Raw genomic sequence first — 15468 nt, forward strand, 5'->3', positions numbered from 1 at the left:
CTTTCTGTCATTTATCATTTCCCCTGGCTCACTCCATCCCAGCTGATTGGAGGTTGGCAAACTTGATGCCCATCTACAAGTAGGGCTGGAAGAAGGATCCAGGGAACTCCAGGCCTGGCAGCCTGAGCTCATGGAGCAGAGCATACTGATTGCCATCACGCAGCATGTGCAGGACAACCAGCAGATCTGGCACTTCAGCAAAGCCTTTTACACTGTCTACCACAGCATTCTCCTAGAGAAACTGGCTGTGCATAGCTTGGGGGTGTGCACTGTTCACTGGGTAAAACCTAGCTGGATGGCCAGGCCCAGAGAGTAGTGGTGAAAGGTGGTGTATCCAGCTGTCAGCCGGTCACCAGTGGGTCCCCTGGGGATCAGGACTGGGCCCAGTCCTGTTTTATATCTTTATCGATGTTCTTGATGAGGGGATCAAGTGCGCCCTCAGTCATTTCACAGATGACACCAAGGTGGGTGGGAAGGTAGGAAGGCTCTAAAGAGGTGTCTGGACAGGCTGGATTGATGGGCTGAGGCCCACTGTGTGAGGTTTCAGAGGCCCAAGTGCCGGGTCCTGCCCTTGGGTCACTACAAACCCCTGCAGTGCTACAGCCCTGGGGCAGAGTGGCTGGAAAACTGCCCAGTGGAAAAGGACCTGGGGGTGCTGGTCCACAATGGCTGAACATGAGCCAGACTGTACTCAGGTGGCCAAGAAGGCCAATGGCACCTGGCCTGTGTAAGCAACAGTGTGGCCAGCAGGACCAGGGCAGTGACCGTCCCCCTGTACTTGGCACTGGTGAGGCCTCACCTCAAATCCTGGGTTCACTACAAGAAAGAGGCTACTCAGCACAAGAAAGACATTGAGGTGCTGGAGCATGTCCAGGGAAGGGCAATGGAGCTGGGGAAGGGTCTGGAGCACAGATCCAGTGGCTGAGGGAGCTGGAGGTGTTTAACCTGGAGAAAGGGAGGCCAGGAGGGACCTTATCGGTCTCTACAATCACATGGCAGGACGCTGTAGCAAGGTGAGGACCAGTCTCTTGTCCCAGGTAACAAGCAACAGGATAAAAGGAAATGGCTTCAGGCTTCCCCAAGGAAGGTTTAACTTGGATATTGGGAAAAGAATTTCTTCACCTAAAGAGCTGTCAAGCACTGGAACAGGTTGTCCAGGAAAGGAGTGGAGTAACCATCCCTGGAGGTTTTAAAAAAATATGTAGATTTGGCACTTGAGGACATGGTTTAATGGTGGAGTTGACAGTGTTGGGTTAATGGTTGGACTTGATGATCTTAGAGGTTTTTTCCAACTTAGATGATCTATAGTTCTACATTTCAATGCAAGTAACTTGGCTAATTTGAATGAAACTCAAAGTCCTGGCTTCATCATGGGGAAGTTGCTGAATTTTATGGCCTATCCTATGTGATGTGTTGTTTAAAGCCTAACTCTTAAGCGCCACTTCAGTACCAAGCCAGATGGTTCACAGGTTTCTAACTCACTGGTATCCTGCTTGTCATCACTTCAGCAGGTGCTGCAGTGGAGAAAAACCAATAAAGAGCAATTCAAAGGAAAAGTGCTGTCTGTAACCATGGGGAAGAGGACTGGGCAGGGCAAGAGGTGACTGTAAGAGCCAGGAACCCAAAGCTCCCAAAGGTATCCACTAGTCTAGCACTTCTCCTGCCATCCAGGTTTGTGAACTTTTTAATCACAGAATCAGTTTCCAGAAGTGTTGCGTTTTAACCTGTTCATCCAAACCTGTTTGCACATCTTGTCTCATTTCTTGAGTTTACAGTAACTGTGATGCTTTGAAATATTTTTTTCTGCCTGAAAAATGTTTCATATCCAAGCAACAAACACTCAGGCTTCTGCTTGTACCTATGGCAACACTAGTGTGGTGTGCATGTGGCTTGCTTCATTCTGTCTAAACACTCCTCAAAATGACAGCTGGGCATAGGATATACACTGTAGGTATCAAATATATATATATTTAGAAATGAATTAATAAACAGGATACATATTTTATAAATATCTATATGCTGGTGTACCTGGGGTGGGCATGGCTATCCTAAGTTGGAAAAGACTCTTCCAAGTACATTGTGGCAAATATGACAAGGAATAGGGAGTGGTAAGTTGCCTGCTGCCCCATCCAGGAGTTATCTGTGGAATGAAGTGACACTAACTTATAGTTGGACAGGAGGGAAGTGAGAGATGAGCTGGATGCTAAAGGCAGGCAGATGAATTCTGCTGATGGTCTAACTGCTCTTGCCCAGGGGTTTTCTGTGGGGCCTGTGGGAATAGCAGACTGGTTTCAGACCAAGGGTCCATCTTGCCCAAATCTTGCCTCCAAGAGTGGTTACAAGCAGGTGCCCAGAGAAGAGCAAGAACAAGTTAAATTAATGATGCTTCCTTCTGGTGCTCCTTATGGGGCTGATAATTTTTAACCTGGGAGACGTTCCTGACTCCATGACTTCTCTTTAACAAATTCTAAACTATCCTTCTCCTATCCCTCTCTGAACCCTGAAAAGCAGTTCCATGGATTTACAAGTTCTTGAATAAGACCTATCTTATTTTGAACCTGGTTCCAACTAATTAATTGGATACCCTCCATTCTTTTTTCCACAAAGATGCTCAAGTGCTGGTCCTAGCCACACTCTCCTGGGCAATGAAGATATTGTAGACCTCTATCACATCCCACCCTAGTCATTGCTCTTGGGGTGACAGTGTTCCAGTTTATTCAGTTTCCCCTGACCTTTGATAATCTTTGCCCTTCTTTGCACCTTTCTCATTTAAGTGGATCATTTCTGACCTGTGGCAGCCAGGAATATGAGGACCAGAACAGCACCCAGCATGCAAAATGTGGGCAAGCTTCCAGAAGAAAGCCTTTTGAGGATAACAGTTTGCTCCTAATCTCAAAGAAGTTTTTCAGGCTGCCAGCAGAATATGCCACCAGATCTTTCCGTTGACATGGAGACCTTTTGCAGAACCCCAAAAAGGGAAATTCAAGAGGTTGCTGCAACTTGGGAAGTCAACCTGAGAAAGAAAGAAGTCACACTGATGAGATCTAGTGGATGGTTGAGACCTTTTGACAATCTTTTGATTTTTAGACTTTGTCTTAAAATATTGGATAATTTTATATGAATAGAGAGAAGGAAATCAAGCCTGGCTTTTGGACTTCAGAAACTTTTTGATCTTTGGGAAATCACCTTCTAAAACTGTAGCCAACTCAGTTCTGTGACACCATGAAAAATTTGCTGGAGGAGTGAGATAGCCAGCCTCAAAGGGATGATGTGTGCTTGTCATCACGTGATGGGGATGAAAGGTCCTTATGGGAAATTATGTGTTTCTGGGAGTGTGACAGGCAAGAGCAGAGACCCAAGGGCAGGATTGGGAAGGGTCGTTTATCAGCCTTTCCTGGAAGAGATTAGCAAGTTGATGGATGGAGATGAGAGGACTAGGAGGAGAAATTGGAGGGTCTGGGGAGTGACTAGCACAGACTGAGAAGGCAGACAGCACTTCAAGCATGGTATTCAGTTTCTCTTTTTCTGGGTAGCAGCAGGGAGGGAGTAGGCAGTGTAGTGGCTGTGAAGGAGGTCAGGCTGCTTGTGGGATTTCCTCCAGACATGTCATCTTCCTCCTTTTCTGCTCTTATGCTCTCATTTCCTCCCTTCTAGAAAAAACTCTGGACATGGGTCTGTGAACATTTGCAATAGGCTAATGAGGCTGGCAGTATTCCCTAATGCTTGGTGGAACATAAACTCTAGGTCTGAGCTCTCCCTGGGGGTTGTGGAATGCAAACCCCCAGACTCTTCTTTTAAACCAGGAGTGTGGAAGCTGGAGGAATTTTTTCAGGATGTCAGTTCTCTGATACTTTATCTTCTCAAATGCTGCCTGTGATTTATAGCCAATCTAGAAATAATTATTTTTGCAACAGTGTTGTTTATGATGGTAAAGTCTCCAGGTGGTTGGACAACACTGCCATCTCCACTAAACTTTATTCTGCTACCTCAGACAGGGGATGGGTTTTTGCTCTTAAGCAATGCTTTCCATTTCCAGTCATATGTGCGTAACTTCTTTGTGTTTCTCTGGTATCACCTTCCCTTGGCTTTAAGCACCTCTCATTATCAGTCCCCGTCTTTGTGGGCTTCTCATATTTCTCAGCCCATTTCAATTGTGTTGCTTCACAGTCCTTTCTCCAGCCCCAGTCTCTTCCAGTTTCACCAAGAGTTCCCATCTGACACTGTATGCAATGGGTATTTCTTTGAGTCCTCCTAGATTTGAGCTGCCAGATTTGTACCTAGAAATTAAGTTTGCCCACCCACAGTCTGTGGCAAGATTCCACTGGTTCACAAAAGACACTGAATGCCTCTTGTTATCATGCATTTAGTCCTGCAAGTGGCCACTGCTCCCCATGTCATCTCAGAAGCAATGGAGCCACCTTACAGAAATGTGTACCTTGAGCAGGTTAGAGTTGGGAAATCCCTGATCAGAGCCAGGGTCTGCATGTTCTAGCTCTGCCATATTCACATTACATCTTGTCTCTCCTTACATCCTTCCTTTTACTATTCTTCAAGACTCCTTCTAAAGCCTTGAATGCTGTTCAGGTCAACCACAAAAGTCTGAAGTCACTTGGATATGGCATATATTTTGGATGTTATTCTCCAGTCACATCATCCCCACCTTCAGAGGTGAATAGATTCTCTCTGCCAAGCCTTCAGTTCCACATTTTGGTGTTACCAGAAGTGTGGCGTGGAACTGATCCTTTCCTGGATATCGGAGTAGTTTGAGCCCTCTGAACTTCTAGTGACCATAGCTCAGCATATTCTGTTTCCTTGTTTTCTGTTTCAGGCAGTTTCTTTTTCTATGGGTGGTTCCTGTGAGGCCAAGTTCTTCTTTTGTGGGATTTTTTCCATCTACCTCTTCTTTACTACCTTCTTCCTGACACAAAGTATATGGCAGAAGGGACCCCAGGCTGTCCCTCAGTCACCCATGCCCACAAAATAGGCTTTAGACTCAACATATAAACTATGAGTAACTATTCACTGGACAATAGTGCTTTTATAAGTTGTTCTTTCTAGTACTTTTGCTGCTTATTGGAACTAAACCCAGAATAACACCTCCTTTTATCATCTCTGTGACTGTGTGCTGACAAAACCTGTCAGCTGTCACATCTGGAAGTACCATTACTGATAGAAGCTATTCACCAGTTGCTGAGATGCTGTTTTCCTGTAATGGTAACTGTCATCTGAAAGAATTTTCATCTACTTGCCATAATTCAAATACTGTGGGAATACCACCCCTGTGAACAAACCTATGAGGAAGTAGATTTGAATTAACTGAATTCTGCAAAGAAAGAAGTGCTCTCAGAGCCTGCTGGACATCTTTTTTTTTTTTTTTCCTTTTTCCCCATGCCCCCTCCCTTGAGATGCCCTTTCCCAAGGCTCCCTCATTACCCACTGATGTTTGGCAAACTGAGGAACATAAGCCCTGTCTGTTGACATCTCCAGAAGCAGAAAACACAATTTACTGTGATTTACCTCCTTCCTAATCACAGTTAGAGATGCAGAGAGATGTATCACTTTGGCAGCTGAAAGAGGTGACGAAGTCAAAGAGCCTCCTTTAATTTAAGTTGCTGGTAAACATGGTCAGTTTATCCTTCTTTATAGCACAGCAGCTTGTCAGGCTGCAGATCCTTATTTGGAATTATTTTCAGGCACCTGGACTCAAGCCTAGATCAGGTCATTTGTTTCATCAAAGGAGGAAGTTTCTGAGGATGACCATCACAGATGCAATAAACCCACACAATAGCAACCAAGGTTTTCTCTCAAAGCTTGGCAGCAGCAATAGCTAATTCCCCTGTGTGCATTTGTGTGTCTGGGTGTAGTCTGAAGACATAAATACCCTCTGTGTTTCAGGGAAGTTTTTTGTTCATTTTTGAAACATTTTCCAACAAATATAGATACCCTTAACCCTCCCAACACACTACAGATGTGAAGTCTTTGGGGCATTTGCCTTCTTGTCCCCTTTCTCCCCACTGGAAATAGCAAAAGAGTCATCAGCAGAAGCTGGAGACCATGGCCAGTGCTGGATATTAATCTACTATATTACAGCTGATTTCTTCAAGCTACCCTTTCCTGACAACACCTGATAACTCTACATGAGCAATCTCTGCACATTTTTCTGCAGGGAGGGAGCTTGTACTCCAGACTAGACACTGGAACCAGAAAAAACAGCTGGAGAGCACACTGTTCTTTCACCTGGAGCCCAGATTAACTAAACTCCTACCATTATTCCCCAAATGAAGGACATTGTGAAGGCTTCAAACACCTGGTGTGTGCTGCACGCCATCAAATCCATTCTCCAAAAGTGACCAGTTGTGGAGGAAATGAAAGCAAAATCTTTGCCAGAGAACATTTTGCTTCACAGATCTGTAGACTAGTGACATTATTCCTCTGTTTGGGAGCATTCCTGAAGAAGGAGAAACATGAGACTGACAACTACAGGATGAAAAATCAAACCTCTCCCACCGGATCAACTCACAGTTTCTGCATTTCTGTGCCAGCAGAAGAAAGGATTCCCATGGCCATAAGCCAGCAGGTACAAGCCACACTTCCTTGCAGCCACCTGATAATTGGCATGATGGCACTTGGTGATCACTCCTGCTCTGGTGTGATTTGGTCCCTTTCATAGTAAAAAGATGCCTCTGTAAGCAACATATGACCCTTAAATTTCATAGTTGTAGCGATGCCAGCAAATGCTTTTCTCCACTAAAAATAGAGGCAAACAATATGGAGAATGATGCGTTTTCCATGGGAAGTCTTTTTCCTTTCTGCCCTTGACAAGTAATTTACTGGGTTTCTCTTATATGTCATAAGTTAATACATTTTTTGGTCCAGATAGCCAAGATGAGTTGTGCCTCTGTTCAGACTTTTGATTCTGACATCACTGAAAAAAATCTGCAGGAATTACCTGTGCCATCTGGACTAACTCTAGTAATCAGTCATTTTGCTGAAATTTGAAAATTGATAGCTAATATGCATGAGGCTTGAACCAAAAGGAAATAGGGAAGGGGGCAAGAAGAGAATGTGGCTTAAGGATATCTGCCTTCAGTTTTCTTTGCATGGTGTGGGACAATGAGATGGGAAAAAAAGAAATCTGTTTTGCTTCTTGACATTGATACATTTCAGTATCCAGTGCCTGTCTGGTGCCATCCCTAAACCAGCAATTGCTCACTCTTGGTAATTGCTCACATCTGTTCTGCAGAGCACCATTTTTACTATTTAACAAGCATCAGTAAACCAAGAGTTGATAATGCTGCAGCCAATTTTGTCCACGCCGTGGGTTTCATCTGAGTCATGTAATGTGGTTTCAGAGACTGACAGAAAAGTGCGACTTGGCAGAAAATGCTGCTAGCATGACTTTTAATAAAGGCCATCAACTTCTGCGAGAGAAGAGCCCACCAGTTCTCTCATAGTTTACCACTCCACCATCTGCCCAGTTCACTGCAGACTACTGTGGCCTTTTCCTATGCTCCACCAAAGCAACGGTGACTGCACCATGTCCCATCCCTGGAGGTGTCAAAGGCCTTGCTGGATGGGGCTTTGGGCAACCTGGTCTAGTGTGTGGCATCCCTGCCCGTGGCAGAGGAGCTGAAATGAGATGATCTTTAAAGTCCCTTCCAATCCAAACCATTCTGTGATTCAATGATTCTCCGTGTAACATCTACAAGATTGGAGCCAGGGAAGGACCAGCAGGTCTTTTCACCTAACCTGTGGCATTGCCTAGGCCATAGTGCATCACCCAGTGAACTCTGCATTGAGCTCTGTGGCTTTGGATGTATATGATAACTCTCACAGAAAAATATTCTTTATTTTGCTGCTAAAATTCTAAGAAATGGAGATCAACTGTTGGTGTTTTGTTCTGTTGGTTAATGGTTTAGAAGGATTTAGCTTTCTAAGTTTCATTTACTTGGTTTGGTATTTCCAGACACTTCTTCTTATTGCACATTTGTCATTTTATTACACATCTGTGAGAGCAGGTCAGGTGTTCAGAGGAAGAGAGGATGTGAGCTCTGACTGGGGTGGTCTAGAGGTTTGACTGGTGTGGTCTACCTGCAGTTTTACTGGAACAACGTTAGTTACTGAAATGAATCCACATGCATCAAATCAGTCCAAAACAGAGAGGAAAGAAATGCCAGAAAACAAACCATTGGCAGGTCACAAAATCATAAAATATGCTCAATTGGAAGGGACCTAGAAAGATCACTGAGTCAAACCCTTAGCCCTGCACAGGACCAATCCCCAAGAGTCACACCATGTGCCTGAGAGTATCATCCAAACACTTCTTGAACTCTGTCAGGCTTGGTGCTGTGACCACTTCCCTGGGGAGCCTCTTCCAGTGCTAAACCACCCTCTGGCTGAAAAACCTCTTTCTAATCTAATATCCAAACTAAACATCCCCTGACACAGCTTCAGGCCATTCTCTCAGGTCCTGTCAGTGGTCCCCACAGAGCAGAGATCAGTACCTGCCCCCTACTCTTCCCCTCACGAGGAAGTTGTAACTGCAATGAGATCTCTCCCTCAGTCTTCTCCAGGCTGAACACACCAAGTGCCCTCAGCCGCTCCTCATATGGCTTCCCCTTAAGGCCCCTCACCATCATCATTACCCTCCTTTGGACACTCTCTAATACCTTAATACCTCTCTTATATTGCGGTGAGCAAGACAGTCATGTATTTGGGTATTTCAGAAGTCTCTTGGAAGGATCAGGCAGTATCCTACCCCCCTCCATCCCACTGAATAGCCGGTTAGAAATAACCTAAAACTAAACTTAAGTTTCACTCTCCCACCTTTCCCATGAAGCACCAGCAATTGATCTTACACAGTCCTCCATGGTTTATGGATAGCTCAGATCTTCCCTTTCCTTATATATTTGGTTGGTGCATGCCATGGTTTAGAAATAATATTCTCCAGTTTAGTAGTCCTGCTTAAAACAAACAAACAAACATTCTGCCACCTGCTTCTCCTCCCTCTCCAGCTGGAAGCACAAAAGGCAAAGATCACAGGTTGACACAGGAACGATTTACTTGAAACAGCAATAAAATAAGAAAACAAACAGTGACAGCAGTAATATTAATAACAAAAGGTATCAGACAAATAAACAATTCACAGGGAAAGCCCAAGACAAAATGTCCAACTGGCTCTTCCCCACCACACCGTGCTCTCTCCCGAACAGAAATTACCATCACTCTTCCCAGAAGTCCCTTTTCCATTAGGATTACAGGATGCCTTGGCCACACCCTCTCCTGCTGTGGGCCAGGACCAGGACGGGGCTCAAATGCCCAAGGCTGTACTGGTCAGTGAATTTAGGATCAAGCAGGAATATTCTTCCAGGTCATGCTGACTCGTGATGCAGAGGGTTTCCACTCAGCTCTCCTTCATGGCTTCAAACAACCTTCCAAGCTCCTCCAGCATGTCTGTCTGCTGCAGGTAGAGCTTTTCCAGTGAACAGGCCTTGCCTCTCAGTTAATCCTGTGCCTGCCTGTGGTAAACAGCAGGACAGCCCTCTGAGGCCCGAGCTATTTTTGTCAATTGGTGGTTTGGGCTCTTACCACCTTCTCTTCTACATTTAGCCTGTTCCTCAGAGCATCTGATCCGACCGTAGAGTAGGAAACCCACGCAGAAATTCTCTCATTTCTCCTTTTTCAGGAGTGTTCCGAAAAAAAAAAAAAAACAAACAAAAAAAGTCACTGCTCTACAGATCCATGAAGCGAAACTTCCTGTGGCGGAGACTTGGCTTTCATTTCCTTCATAACTTGTCACTCTCAGAGAATGGATTTGATCTGGGTGGATTTCTCAGCCAGACTGCGCAGATCTCTGGAGGCCCTTAGGGCCCTGTAGCCCCTCCATGTTTGCCACTGGCTGGAGAGAGTGTTTTGCAACTATGTAATAGACCATTTTGTGGAGCTAGAAACACTGATTAATGTCAAGTGGTAGGAGAGGAACCCCCTCTTTTCCCTAGGGCATGACAGCACAAGCGGAATTTCCATATACCTGCTGCACCAGCGTACCCGAGTCCTGCACGTGCGCCTTCAGCCAGGAATATCCTCCACCACTCACTTAAGGTCCTGCCTCTGTCATGATCCTACCTTGGGCAGGGTGATAATACGTAATCTGGGGCTGTGCAGACACATGGGGATGAGATCCTGCAAGTGTTGTGCTTTTACTGGCCCAGTGCCTCTCCAGTCGACCACAGGGCCTGCCAGGTTAATTGCACTGTTTTCCTCTGGAGCTCGGTCTGGCAGGCATATTGCTCCAATGTAGCACAATGAGTTCATTAATAGAGAGCTGGAAACAAAGGCTCATGAGACATGATGAAAATCATGAGAACTCACGATTGTCTGGGAAAAAATATTTTAAATAAAATGTAGCCTTACTACATGCATAAGGTCATTGTTAAAATAGCATTAAGGTGCTATTTTAACAAAAGAATGACTCAAACTTTGGGTAATTTTCATGCTGTCGGGCAAGCTGACTTTTCTGCCTCTTCCTGGCATCATGCGGTGGTGGCACAGACTATGCAGTCACAGTGTGTAGCCCTTGTTGAGTGCTCGGCATTAAAACACCCGCCAGAACTGGAGACACAACTGGAAAGGCAGCTCAAGGAATCACAGGACGGTTAGGGTTGGAAGGGACCTTGAAGACCACCTAATTTCAAGCCCCCTGCCATGGGCAGGGACCCTCCTGCTAGACCATGTTGCTCAGAGTCCCATCCAGCCTGGCCTTGAACACTTCCAGGCATAAGCCTCCACAGCTTCTCTGGGCAATCCTTTCCAGCATGGCAGATTCCCAGTTCCCTCCCAGGTGTGCACGTGGTATGCGTGGAAGACCTTTGTTGTCCTGATCAGTGAATTGGCCCACGAGTGCTGTGCAGCCATCTGGAATGTCCCCAGGGACAAACACTACCCAAGTTTCCTCCCATTTTCTACTGGGCAGGGCATGACCCCCAGCATTGAGAGATTACACGCAAGTGCAAGACCCAGCATTGCAGAAACTGGTATGCAGCCATGATTTATGCTTGGAGACTTGGAAAGGCTCCCAGGTGACCAGTTTAGAAATAATCTTTGTGAACTGGTCACTGGAGTTAAATTAGGGGGCAGGAATCCAAGCCCTCAAAATACTGTCCATGCTTTGCCAAGTTCTAAGCACCCTTCCTGTGAGATTGCAAGGAGAGTGCTGGTTTAGTCACAGTCTTGCCTACTGGTTCAGGTAGCTGTTTCAAAGTGAAATGTGTATTTATGTGTCTGAAGCAAAGGCCAGTATATCTAAAGGCAGTATTTCACACTCTGACTCCTGCAAGGAAATTTAAAAAAAACACCAAAACAACAAACAACAACAACACAAACAAACAAACAAACAAACAAACAAACCCCCTAGATGTCTCATGAGCATATTTCACCTTGGACATGGTTCACAGAAGTTCAGCGTAGAGCCCATCCCAAAAAACGTCATATCCAACACAAGCCATTCTATGATCTTCTAGGACTGACAGTGTCCAGAGGCAGTGGAGGGGGAAATTGGAGCGATAAATAGAAAATAACTTTCCTGTCTCCTTTGAAGTCTCACAGATGCGGTGCTGAAGCCAGCCCTCTTGGAAAGCACATCAGCTCGCTGGGCTGTAAATTCATGTACGCTGGGGCTTGGGCTCCTCCAGAAATCTGTGAGCAGAGAGTTTGAGAGATCAAAGCCTTAGGTAAGTAGGGCACCTATTACACTGAGCCTTTATCTTTTCTTGAGAGGAGATGGGAGAGAGGGGGAAGTTTGATGATTTTGCAAAGCTAAAGCAAAAGTTTATTTCTGTAGCTGGGGGATATCAGAGGTGTCTTCACAGCGGTTTTGAATTTGCATCTCTCAACATTTGATGTCCCCAGCATGCAAGGAACATACTCAGGCACTCCAAAAACATGTAGGGAAAAGGGGAAATGATGCTAACAAGGTAACTTCATTGTTTAACTTCCTCCCCTGACAATTTAAAATGTACTGGAGGGTATCACTGTTGAAATAATTTCTCTTGCTCTTATTTATGAAATGCCTCTTTTCAAAAGCCTAAACATTATTGCTGGGTTAAACAGAAGTGTGTCTGTGATATTACCTTAACTCAAACTGATCCCAGAATAAATGGAAAGCTCTTCACATGCTCAGAACATGGGAATGTGTGAAAAGTCCTAGAAAAATATAATTCCTCCCTAATTTTTCCTTCCCAAACCTATTCCAGAGCCTTGGCAGCTTCAGGCACCTCTTGGGACATATCAAATAATGAAGAGCCAATATCTATGTAAGATTTGCAGTAAAGCAAATTTTGAGAATTTGTGCAGTATTCTCATCTGCTGAATGCTGCAGGTCAGTTTCACTTAGGGTCCTTGGCACTGACTGCCTAAAGGTTAGATACAGACATCTGGCCTGGAAATCCAAACCTTGGGGCCAATCCCTGACTAGCACCTACTATTGTAGCTTCATTTCTGACTTATGCTGGGCAAGAAATTGGCTCTTAATAGCTTATTCCACAGGGGGAAACTGAGTCTCATGCACCCACCTTTTCCTATTCTGCTGAAGGATTGTTTTAACTTTAATCCTTTATTATAAACATGTCAACCATTATGTCTCTGGAAGTCCTTCACGAAAATTTTTCCTCTCCTAGAATGAGTAATGGTGTTTTTTATCTAAGCCTGTTTTTTGGGGGGGATTATGCACTATGTTGCTCTTAGTGAACACTACTGGGACTGTATATGTGGTATGTTCAATAAAAATCTTTTGCATTGTTTTAAAGTTCCCTTGACTAATTCAGGGTGGGTGATGCCAGACAGAAGTATGTCAGCGATCTCTTGCAATAACATTTTAAAAGTTTTGAGTTGTAGGAGTTCATGTGTGTTAAACAACTCTGAGTTTAATGTGTGTTGTGACCTTTCGCTTGTTTGCACAGCTAGGTGCGTAGGGTCAAATTCTAATTAACGATCCTGCTGTAAGTTCAAAGTCCTGTAATATTAATGATGTTGCCTATGGATCACAATAATGTTGTTAATTGTGGATCACGCTAATGATGTTAACTTCAATCCGAGAAACGGTGAGCTGAGCCCGAGAAACCTTGCACAAGCCTTAACCTACGTCTAGCAAAATGAGCGATGTAAATGTAAATGTACATGCCATTCACCTCTGTGTGAGGCTGGAGCCAGATTTAATTCTGTTCCTGCTTTTTAGTTTCTGTTTTATACATCACAATTTATTTGTTAATAAGATTGGTCAGAGAGCCAAAAGGTTTCTCTTCAGGTATTCAGCCATGACTGAAACATCTCTATTTCTCCAGAAGCCTTTGAAATTGTTTCTTTGAAGGTTATGTCACTGGTATTCTAACAAAATGCTAGGAAACTGAGACTTTTCACAGCAGCCAAAAGGAAGGTGACAACCACACTATTGCAAAAGTTAAAATGGAAGCTTTGGTCAGGAGTTCTTATGACAGCAGTGGGTTGTAGTGACTACATGACCATGTGCTGCTTTTAGACTCAAATTGTGGCTCCCTTTCTTTACTTTTTAATTTTCCATCATGGTGAAAGTATCAGGGAGTTTGTTTGTGCAACAAACATCTGACATGCCTTAAAACAAATCAAACCAGGACTAAGAACACCAGGGAGGGCTGTTTGAATCCTAATCAGGAACAACAAACCCATTTCTACAGAGCTGTCCCTCCCTGGGGTCTTGTGCTATTCCTTCATATGTTTTGGATTGAAAGGCTGTTTATAGCCTCATTATAGCGTGTTTAGCATTAAATGTCAGGAAGCATCTGTTGGCATATTTCTCAGTAGGAGACTTCTAAATTCTGCAAGTGAGTTTGGGTAGCTGTCCTGAATATACATGGGAGTTCCCTCCAGAGATTTAAATCCTGTCTTTGAAGGCAAGTTAATGCTGCCTTGTTGCAAATTCACTTCATAAAATAGGGTCCTCAGTAAACGGTCAAGCTGAATATTCAACAGCAGACATTGTCTTCTTCCAGTAACATCCACTGTCTGGCCCATATCATAGGGCTCACTGCAAGACTTCTGTTGCTGATGTTATTGCCTTGTGTGAAGGCACATTCCCTGAGTATGCTGAGACATTGGTTTCAGCCAGTGAAGTTGACTGGCTTAAGAAGTCAACCCCTACCTAACCCCAGCACCACAGTTCACTGTTCATTGTGACAGGGGTTGAGACAATGGAAACCCTTTTGAGACCTTTTTAAACTCTGAGAATCATTTAAAAAAAATCCAAAATTAAACCCCTTTGTGTCTTATCTGTGTGGCAAAAACTTCAAGTGAACATAACTGGACTCCCACCAAACAGCTTATTGTCACTATATTGTGCAGACATTGGTTTAAAGCCAGTGAGTCAGGTCGTAGACTCATAGAATGGTTTGGGTTGGAAGAGACCTTAAGGCTCATATAGTACCAATCCCAGTGCCATGAGCAGGGCCACCTTTCTGTGGACCAGGTTGCTCAGAGCTCCATCCAGCCTGGTAAAGAATTTCTTCCTAATATCTCATCTAAACCTACTCTCAGTTTGAAGCCATTCCCCTTGTCCTGTCACTACGTGCCCTTGTGAAAAATCCCTCTGCATTTTTCTTGCAGGCTCCCTTCAGGTACTGGAAGGCCACAATTAGGTCACTCCGAAACCTTATCTTTTCCAAGCAGAACAATCCCAATGCTCTCAACCTTTCCTTGTAGAAGAGGTACTCCAGTCCTCTAATCCTCTTGATGGCCTCCTCTGGAGTCACTACAACAGGTCCATATTCTTCCTCTGCTGGGGACCCCAGAACTGGATGCAGTGCTCCAGGTGGGGTCTCAGCACAGCAGAGCAGAGGGGCAGAATCCCCCCCCCCACCTGTTGCCCACCCTGCTTTGGATGCAGCCCAGGACAGGTTTGGCTTTCTGGGCTGTGAGTGCAAATGGCTGGGTCATGTCCAGCCTCTCACCCACCAGCACTCCCAAGTCCTTCTCAGCAGGGCTGCTCTTGGTCTGTTCATCCCCCAGCCTGTGCTGGTACTGGGGGTTGCCCTGACTCAAGTGTTGGACCTTACACTTGGCCCTAATAAACCTCATGATGTTTCCCTGGGCCTACTCTTTGAGCTTGTCCAGGTCCCTCTGGATGGCATCCTGTCCTTCAGGTGTGTCAACAGCACCACTCAGCTTGGTGTCATCAGCAAATCTGCTGAGGCTGCACTTGATCCCTTCATCTGTGTCATTAATGAAGATATTAAATAACACTGGTCCCAATATGGACACCACTTCTCACTGAGGTCCATTGGGACTCTGAACCATTGACCGCTGTCCTCTGGATGTGACCTTTCAAATAGTTTCTTGTCCATCTAATAGTCCACTCCTCTAATCCATCTGCCTCCAATTTAGAGAGAAGGATGTTGTGGGATACCATGTCAAAGGCTTTATAGAAGTTCAGATAAATGACAT

At 44.8% G+C, this 15468-nt stretch overlaps 1 protein-coding gene and 1 long non-coding RNA gene across 2 annotated transcripts in view; both read left to right on the forward strand.

Moving 5' to 3' along the window:
* Positions 1–371: 371 nt before the first annotated feature.
* On the forward strand, positions 372–6053 carry LOC114070088. Its single transcript, XR_003573869.1, has 3 exons — positions 372–441; positions 1164–1165; positions 6043–6053. It is a non-coding gene; the product is annotated as an uncharacterized LOC114070088 (long non-coding RNA).
* A 5549-nt stretch (positions 6054–11602) lies between these two features.
* Positions 11603–15468, forward strand: part of LOC114069641 (phospholipid-transporting ATPase ID-like) — a 93552-nt gene continuing 89686 nt past the window's right edge. Inside the window, exon 1 of the mRNA XM_027906592.1 lies at positions 11603–11729. The gene's annotated coding sequence lies outside the window, so the exon portion shown is untranslated. The remainder of the gene's footprint in view (positions 11730–15468) is intronic.

This window comes from Empidonax traillii, unplaced genomic scaffold, assembly GCF_003031625.1.
Source record: "Empidonax traillii isolate 1590-97213 ecotype Southwest subspecies unplaced genomic scaffold, ASM303162v1 scaffold26:size2357266, whole genome shotgun sequence".
Taxonomy (NCBI): domain Eukaryota; kingdom Metazoa; phylum Chordata; class Aves; order Passeriformes; family Tyrannidae; genus Empidonax; species Empidonax traillii.